Here is a 9,104-nt window from a genome sequence, read left to right as displayed (position 1 = left end):
AAAATCCAATGAAGATGTAAATAAATACCAAAATAATATAAAAGGTTTATTAACTGTACTTCTGAAATTACAATAACTTAATTTATAAATATCCTATAATCACCAGTACTTCTTAAAATGAGCTTTAACGACATTATCATCTTTGTCGCTCTTCAAAAACTCGATTTCATCTAAATCAGTTAATATAAATACATCTTCTCTGTCATCGCTTCTCTTATTCCTTTTATGATAATCTCTCCTTGGCCCAAGACTTTGGAAGGGCATTGGATATCTTGTTATTCTATTATTCCACTTCTTCTTTTTCTTATTATTATTAACTTGAGTTGTATTTAAATTCTCATTCTTCTGCATCATTTCTTCTTGGGCATAGAAATTGTCGAGGTCATCATTGAGAGGCGCTTTAGTCGGCGTACTGGTAGCTTGATTCAGATACAACTTCCTTCTTGATTTGTTATTCTTCTTGATGATCTTCTGTATTGTTCTCTTGGGCGATTTTTTTCTTTTGTTTTTGTGATCGTCGTGTGAATTTTTTAAGATCGGCACACGTACTATATTTTCAGTTTTATCGATGTATGTCAGGTTATAATTCTGAAATAATAAAACAGTGATATTCAACAATTTTAAGAGACTTGTACTCCACTGATAAATTATATTTAATTTCACTAATTACTTGTCTAGAATTGTCTAGCAAAACTCGCTACTTCACGGTTCATTATCTAAAGAGTTTAAACTGAATAAAATGTATCAAATAGGTAACTCATAATACAATTCTCTTCTACTAATCTATCCAACTAATTTATTATTTCAGTGACACTAAAATATTACTCATGGAGTAAACCCGCAAGACAACCCATTAGTTCGTCTCGTCGATGCGAAAAATAAAAAATACTAAAGTGATCCCTCGTTCCCCGTCGATGGTAAAATCAAATTCATCACTGGAGACAGCGATTAGTCAACCGCCGAGAGAGCGATTAATTTGGCGAATAAAATCTAAGGGTTCTCTACACTCTAGGGAAGCAGAAATATAATTGCCCGGGATAAGCTACTGATACAATGTTTTCGAGGTAAATAAATTATGTTCATTAATTAGTTGGAAAACTGGACCCAAAATACACCCTTGGTGAATAAGACCATTATAAACTAAAAGTAAAAAATCAAACCTGAAATTGATATGGCTAATAGATAATGCAAAGTTTTAATGTATCTGTGATCGAATTAGGTGAATTTGCTTTGCTTACTCGTGGACGAAATGAATACTTGAAAACATTGTAAATATTATCAAAAGCTTTATTAGAGTTTTCGAAGGTTTTCCATTGGACGTTTACAACTAATTGGGAATTTCTGAAAGCAGCTTAATTTAACGAGAATCGAATAAGAAGCTACGGGGTTACACCAAAAAACGTTATCCGAATTTTCGAATGTTGCCATCCCTCTCACGCAAGGCGAGATGTTACATCAGTGAAAGTGACAGATAGACTCTAAACTGAAAAACAGTGTTTCGGAGTAGACCTGCTGAGACTTACGGGCTTATGGTTTGTTGCCGCCATTCGGGAATTTGATGGACTTCTGAAGTCCTTGTCGGCGCCGTAGTCATATCTCTGAAAATAATTAAATAAGATTTATACAGCATTTACTGAGATCATTAATATTAATTGCTTTAATTTTAATGGGTGTTACAGATAGTGAGCCTGATCTGTTAAATCTTATAACGTAGAAATTAGTTCATGGTACGATTACGATAGGGAGAAAAAGATCTTAAAATGAAACTGAGAAGTCACTTTTTAAGACCATGGTCAAGTGGAAATAATATTAAAGAAAGGGCGATAGGAAATTAGGTCTTGCAAGCATTAACTATACTGACACAAGATCTTTAGAAGATGTAAGAATTGTATTGATTTTATTCTATTTGCACCGTTCTTTTCCATCATCTTATTTCGTCAATCAATAAAATCTGAATTAATTTCTCTTTGATTTATTGATCGACAAAAACAATAGGGTGATGAATCACTCACAAAAAAAAATATTATAATATCGATGTCCTTTCGAACACATTCACTCGATTCTCGAGGATCAAAATAACATCGAGTAAATAAGTAAGAAGCTTTAAACGGATTTAAGACCCGGGGTGTTCTCTTCGAAGATACTTGTATCTGTTATTCGCTTTTGAAATGATAACACAAGATTTCTTCAGCTTCAAACTTATATTTCAGCAAAACAAAAACATACAACGACAACCGAAAAAGGCGGGATTGAATCAATGACAAAATGACACCAAATGTCAAATAAAAAAAAAANATTTGTACCGAAAAACCAAATTTACTAAAATCTTAGTGTACTTTCTTTATGGGAGTCTTTTGTTTATCGTAAATAATAGGTATTGTTCCCTACTTTTATCCCTGTGAATATGGCAAGAATGCAAAGTAACACGGTGTATATACATAAGCTTAAAGTTAACCTATTAACATCTCTTAAACTAATAGAAATATTCAAAGGTACTATACATAATAAGTACAAAAAACACATAAAAACTACACATACCTACTATGTGTTCAACTTAACAGTGTATTCTATACAACATAACAGTGTATTCTAAAAATATATAACAAAAGATACCCATCAATTATCAGACAATATTACACCATCAAAAACAATACTTGTCAAAAAAACCAAGTCTCGCAACTCAGTTGTTCTACGGTAAAAAGTTGTGAGATCCATGTAATACCAAGTCCAGGCCAGGAAATCTTTAACGTTTTACATAAATTATTGACATGGCCATCGCACTAAATAATTTAATTTACACGTCGCACCTTTAAATTTAAACCGTTACTAAACGAAATTATGAAATTTTGCAGGAGAGCCAAAATAAGAAAAAAGTCAATGTTTTTTTTCAATACAGTCAAAGGAAATAGTATTTTAAGGCTTCTTAATGAGTTATATGATAGATATGTGCTAACGCTATGTTATGTGATTTACAAAAATAAAATATTTTATGTATAGTATTATTTATTTTGATTTATATAATTATAGTAACACTTTACCATTTACTATTTTTTCATTTTTAAATAAATTACTATTCAAATTGCAGTCCAAATAANAATGCAATACAGGACTGCTTCTGACTAGCCCAAGATACAGGACCACCATTTAACATAAAAATATAGCCAGTAGTAGACTTTCTGGTGTCTAGATCCCCAGCATAATCAGAATCTGAATATCCCATTAAATTTTCATGACCTTGATACTTGATACATAAATCTTTAGTTTTAATAAGATAACGAATTATTCTTTTAAGCTGTGTAACATGTTCTAAACTCGGTCTATTAATATATCTACTTAATAGATTAACACCAAATGAAATATCTGGCCTAGTTGCTGTGGACAAAAACAATAATGACCCTATGGCCTCTCTATAAGGAAAATCAATCTTCTCATTATCATCATCACTTTTAGTTATTTGAACATTTACATCAACAGGTGTATTACAGGGGTGTGCTGTACTCATATTAAATTTGTCTATTATTTGCTCAATATATTGTTTTTGATAGATACATACAGAATTATCTGATTTTAAAATTTCCAGACCAACAAAGCGGCTTAAACTCAATTCTTTGATATTAAATCCTTGCTTTAAGTAGTTTACAATTTGATCTAATACTGTATTTGACTGAGACATTATCAAAGCATCATCAACATATAAAATTAGCAAGGCTTTAACATCATTAAAGTTTCCTACAAACACACAATTATCTGCCTGAGACTGAACAAATCCAAACTTTAATAAAAAATCTGTAAACTTTTTGTTCCAACAACGGGACGCCTGTTTTAAGCCATATAAGGATTTGTTCAGCTTACAAATTTTATTTGAAGGTGCCTTTACCCCATCAGGGATTTCCATAAAAATGTCCTCCTCTAAATCCCCATACAAAAAAGCTGTTTTAACATCTAACTGTCTTATTTTCCAGTTATATTCAGCAGACATAGACAAAAGTATCCTTATTGACTCATACCTCGTGGTGGGGGAAAATATTTCTTTGTAATCTATTCCCTCAACTTGTGTGAAACCACGGGCACAAAGTCTAGCCTTATATCTGTCAACTTCACCATTTTGGTTTCTTTTGATATCAAAAACCCATTTCGATGTTATAGTTCTCTGATCTGCCTTATCAACATAACTCCATGTATTATTGGTGTGATGAGCCTCTAGTTCTTCATTAATTGCTTCTAGCCATAGTTTATATTCCTTACTATTAACTGCTTCATCATAAGTAACAGGTACATTTAGCTCTAATAAGTTGGCCTCAAAAATTTGATTCCTTCGTGGTCGTAGAGTAACATTTGAATCGCATATGTTAGAATAATCTATTTCTTGTGAAGGTTCATATGTCTCATCTTGTTCATCAACGGCAGAGTATGTACTATTATCACTTTCACTGCTCTGATCAATCAAATTCCTCTCTGAGTGATCTGTTATCTCTTCATTTTCTTGGCATTCATTATCATCACAAATGAAAATCCGTGATTCATTCCTTATAATCTCAGGACTTTTCTGTTCATTAAAAATTACATTTCTTGAAACTGTAATTCTTTTAGTGTTCGGGTCATACATTTTGTAATTGTTATTATCATAGCCAACTAACATCATTTTGTGGCTTTTACAATCCAGCTTTGTTCTCAACTGATCAGGTACATGGACATATCCTTCACACCCAAAAACTCTGATATGATCCAAGGCAGGTTTTACACCACTCCACAGTTCTATAGGCGTCATATTAGGAGTTTGGCTAGAGGATGTGCGATTCAATAAGTAAACAGCACAGTTGACTGCTTCTGCCCACAGATTGAGTGGTAGACTACGGGCATACAGCATGGACCTAGCACTTTCTACAATTGTCCTGATTTCTCTTTCAGCCCGACCGTTTTGTTCAGGAGTGTAAGGGGCTGTGAGTTCATGAGAGATACCTTCACTGTCTAAATATTCTTTAAAGTCTTTGCTAGTGTATTCACCACCATTATCAGTATGAAATGTGCGCACACCATGTGAAAAAAAGTTTTTGATTTTTGCATTATATTTTTTAAAGCAGTTCAACACATCACACTTGTTTTTTAGAAAGTACACATATCTAAAACTTGTCGCAGCATCTTTAAAAATGACAAAATATTTCATACCTTGTACAGACGGCACATTGAATGGTCCACAAACATCACTGTAAACAACATCACCTGGTTGCAGTGGTCCCCTGTTGGATTTCTGGAATGGTTGACGAGCATGCTTGCCAAAAGCACAGCCCTCACATACAAACTTGTCACTGTCTGATAAGTCCACACCAGTTATCACATTATTTTTACACATTTTCTCAATTTCTTTGACATTCAAGTGTCCTAAACGTTCATGCCATGTTTTTAAGTCCAATTTTTGCACAACATTACACACAGGATTTTGAACTGTTTTCACTTTTAACTCATATAGATTGTTACTTTGTAAAGATGCACACATCACTATTTTATTGTCTTTGTAAATCAAAGCATCAGCTTCTTTCTTCACAATAATATAGCCTTGCCTTGTCACAGCTCCTTCAGATAAAAGGTTTCTTCTCAGGTTTGGTACATAAAGCACCTTTTTCAAGATACTTGTCTCCCACTGTCCATTGACACACCTACTAATCAGAACATTTCCTTCTCCTATCACTTCTATTGCTTCTTGATTTCCTAATTTCAGTGGAGATCCAGTGTATTCATACAGTTCCACAAAACTTTCTCGTTTGTAACACATGTGAGCAGAGGCACCGCTGTCCAATATCCATTTGCTGCTCTCATCATCATCTTTCCAGTTAGCACTTGCTACATTGAAAGCTAACATGTTTCTCTCCCCTTCATTTTGTTTTTGTTTGGGAGCTCGGCAATCTCTTGCGAAGTGACCTCGCTTTCCACAATTGTAACATATAAAACGGTGTGATTTCTCTTCCGACTCTTTATTTGCCTTAGAAGATGGGACAGGTTTTCTTTTTGCACTCTGTTTTGCCACTAATAAAGCTGTTTCATTCTCATCTTCAACATTCAAGCTGGCCTCCTCGTCCAATAATCGAGCAGTCAAGTTGATTATTGTTTGTTTACTTGAATCAAGTGACATCCAGGCCTGACGGAGAGATCTGTACTTAGGAGGTAGTGTACTCAGTATCTTGGTTATAATTGCAGTATCACTGATATCTTCTCCATTTTCTTTTAGCTGTTTGGCCAAACTTTCAACTTTTGCTATATGTTGAGCAATGCTATCTGCTGGCGACATTTTGTATTGGTAAAAGCGTTCATGCAACATCATTTTGGTCATTTCCGACTTTTGTTCATAGATGGATTCGAGTTTGGTCATCACCTCAAGCGCCGTTTCACAGTTTTCAATGAGTGCTACTTGTTTCAGATCCATTGCAGACGTCATTATAAACATTGCCATCCCGTCATCTTTATTCCACTGAGTGGCATTTGTTTCTGATTTTGGCGTGTTGATGTCTAGCCCTTTGGCACGCAGGGCGCATTTTATCTGGAATTTCCATTGCTTAAAGTTGGAGCCATCGAATTTTTCAAGATTGATTGCTTTTCCAAATTCCATTTTGAGGTTGTGAACAACACGCATGCAGTGACGCTTTTGTTGTTCACTACTTTCTGCTCTTTGTTTATCACTCGCGTGGGTCTGGGCCCATAACCTATTCGATTTTGAAATGATAACACAAGATTTCTTCAGCTTCAAACTTATATTTCAGCAAAACAAAACATACAATNAACAAAAACATACAACGACAACCGAAAAAGGCGGGATTGAATCAATGACAAAATGACACCAAATGTCAAATAAAAAAAAACAAACCATGGCAAGGACATTCTAGTCATACAGCCTACTTTTAAAATTTAATTCCAACATCTGTTTACCCTTAAACATTGCTTTGGTTATTTTTCGCAAGGAAAAATCAACAAAAGGGAATCAAGCCCGTTGAGTCGTTGTCTATATTCGAAGATCATGAACGAGTAATCCGGAGTTGTGTACTTAAGATTTTATTCGGACACTTGAAACTCGATTGGAACTCAAACAAAGATTCGTTTGTTTAAGTCACACAAGCTTGGATCTGGTTTTGAGTACCATATCACTTGAAATAAGACCTGTGTGCTTAATGCGAGTTTGCATTGCGTCGTCGCTAGCGAGTGCAACAAAAAAATCTACGAAGATTTTAGTTCTCGAAAGTATCCGCTAGGGACGCTTACAATCCGTCATACATATTTTAATGTAATTTTGTACGCAGTCGCTAGCGAAGACGTTTGACGTAAACTCGCACTAAGCCACTGAGTGTTATGATATGATTGGCTACACACATCTAAATAGCTCGAATCTTCGGGTTACCGCGATGTGTGTGGCCTGGGGGTGACTGTTAGTCAGTACGAAGTTCTGGCTTGATAAGAAAAATAAATTCATAAAAAGAGGTGAACAAAAATTTGTATCTACCTTCATATGAAATATGCCTTCGGGAAAATTGCGTAAAACATAATAAAAACGTTCACGTTAACTTCCTGTATCGTTATCACACAATATGGGAGGTTTTCCCTCCCATATTGTGTGATAACTTAGTTTATAAATTGTTTTCCTTCTTTTGGAGCTTGATAGACTTGATAGACTTTCAGCATCACCAGAAAAGGGTTGAATATGGGAAGCAAGATTTTATGTAGAACCTATTATATTGTCAGTTAGGGATACCTTTGATGCATACTTTTGAGTGATCGAATCGAATCGAAATTACCCTAGGAGAGCCAATGTAACCAACATAGCCAGGCGCGGGTCCACCGTTGTGGGCACTGTGGGCATGCCCACAACCCTAATTTGCTGGTTTTAAATATGATCTATTGATAAGATCGATAGGCATGTATGTATGTCCGGGTATGTAGTGATCCAACTCTCACTTTGCTCATTTTTGGTGGCTGTGCCCACAACCTTTTTTGAGGGCTGGATCCGCGCCTGAACATAGCCCGCAGAATTGCAAAATTAAATGGCAGTGGCCGAGGCATAAAGCTCGTAGAGCTGATGGCTGGGGCAAGGAAGTTCTCGAGTGGAGACTAGGTACGGGTCAGAAGACGTTGTGTGGGTAGGCCTGTCACTAGATGTATCGACAATCTGGTGACATGGCTCGGATGCGGGCAGCGTAAAACCGATCGTTGTGGATATGTGGAGACTTTTGTTCAGCAGTGGACGTCTCTTCTTTGAAAATATTTATACTTTTAGTTACATTAGGGCCCTCGCCCACGACGACTTTTTGTAGTGATTCAATTGCGCTGCTGTAGTAGCGCGTTGGCATCACTTCTGTAGTGCGTTGCAAATGCGACTAACGCGCCTTAGTAGCGATGCTGTCGCGCGTTTCGTAAAAAAGTCCTTAAGAGGGCCCTTAAAGTAAGAAGAATCAAAATTCCTTCCATATTCACACGATAAAGACTATGAAAAACTACATGTGTTAAATATTGAAGCTAAAATAAATGCAATTGAAAAGATATTCCATTTTGCTCGAAATATAAATTAATTCTACACGCGTCTACCGGATCAAAGTAGCATGTCTGCTTCGACCCTTCGATAAAAATAGTTATTTACCTGAGAGTTTTCTGTAGCAGCCGCCAATAATACGTTTAAAGCGAAAGAGTATATTAATATCAGTAACATAACTCCTAACTACGAGTTCTAAATGTTCGCGTACCAAAGGTAAGAGAGGTAGTTTTGTGGGTACTTTTATAAACTTAGCACTGAGTTTATGGGTTGTAGAATTCTAAACACCATTGTTTCCTATCTAGTACAGTTAGCTGCAATAAATGGTTGTTTCAATTTCTTAGTTTGTAGGGCTTTGTAGGTTATTATAAGAATACTGTATTAATTTGTTACGGTTTTCACTCACAGCTCAATTCAAATTCTCTGTTAGTATGTCAAGTCTTTTCAGAGCACTTATACACGGTGACGTAAGTACCATCACCAGACATGACTGAGTTTGTTGCGGCGCTTCTTCTCAGCACTTGCCAAATGTTGGTCTCGAAGCGCTGGTAGGGTAAAAAGATTATGAGACATGTAGAGGCTCCTTGAGAGCAAA

The sequence above is a fragment of the Ostrinia furnacalis genome, unplaced genomic scaffold, assembly GCF_004193835.3.
Source record: "Ostrinia furnacalis isolate ACB-3 unplaced genomic scaffold, ASM419383v2 OfSCF3022, whole genome shotgun sequence".
Lineage (NCBI taxonomy): Eukaryota > Metazoa > Arthropoda > Insecta > Lepidoptera > Crambidae > Ostrinia > Ostrinia furnacalis.
Note: the sequence above shows the minus strand (reverse complement) of the source record.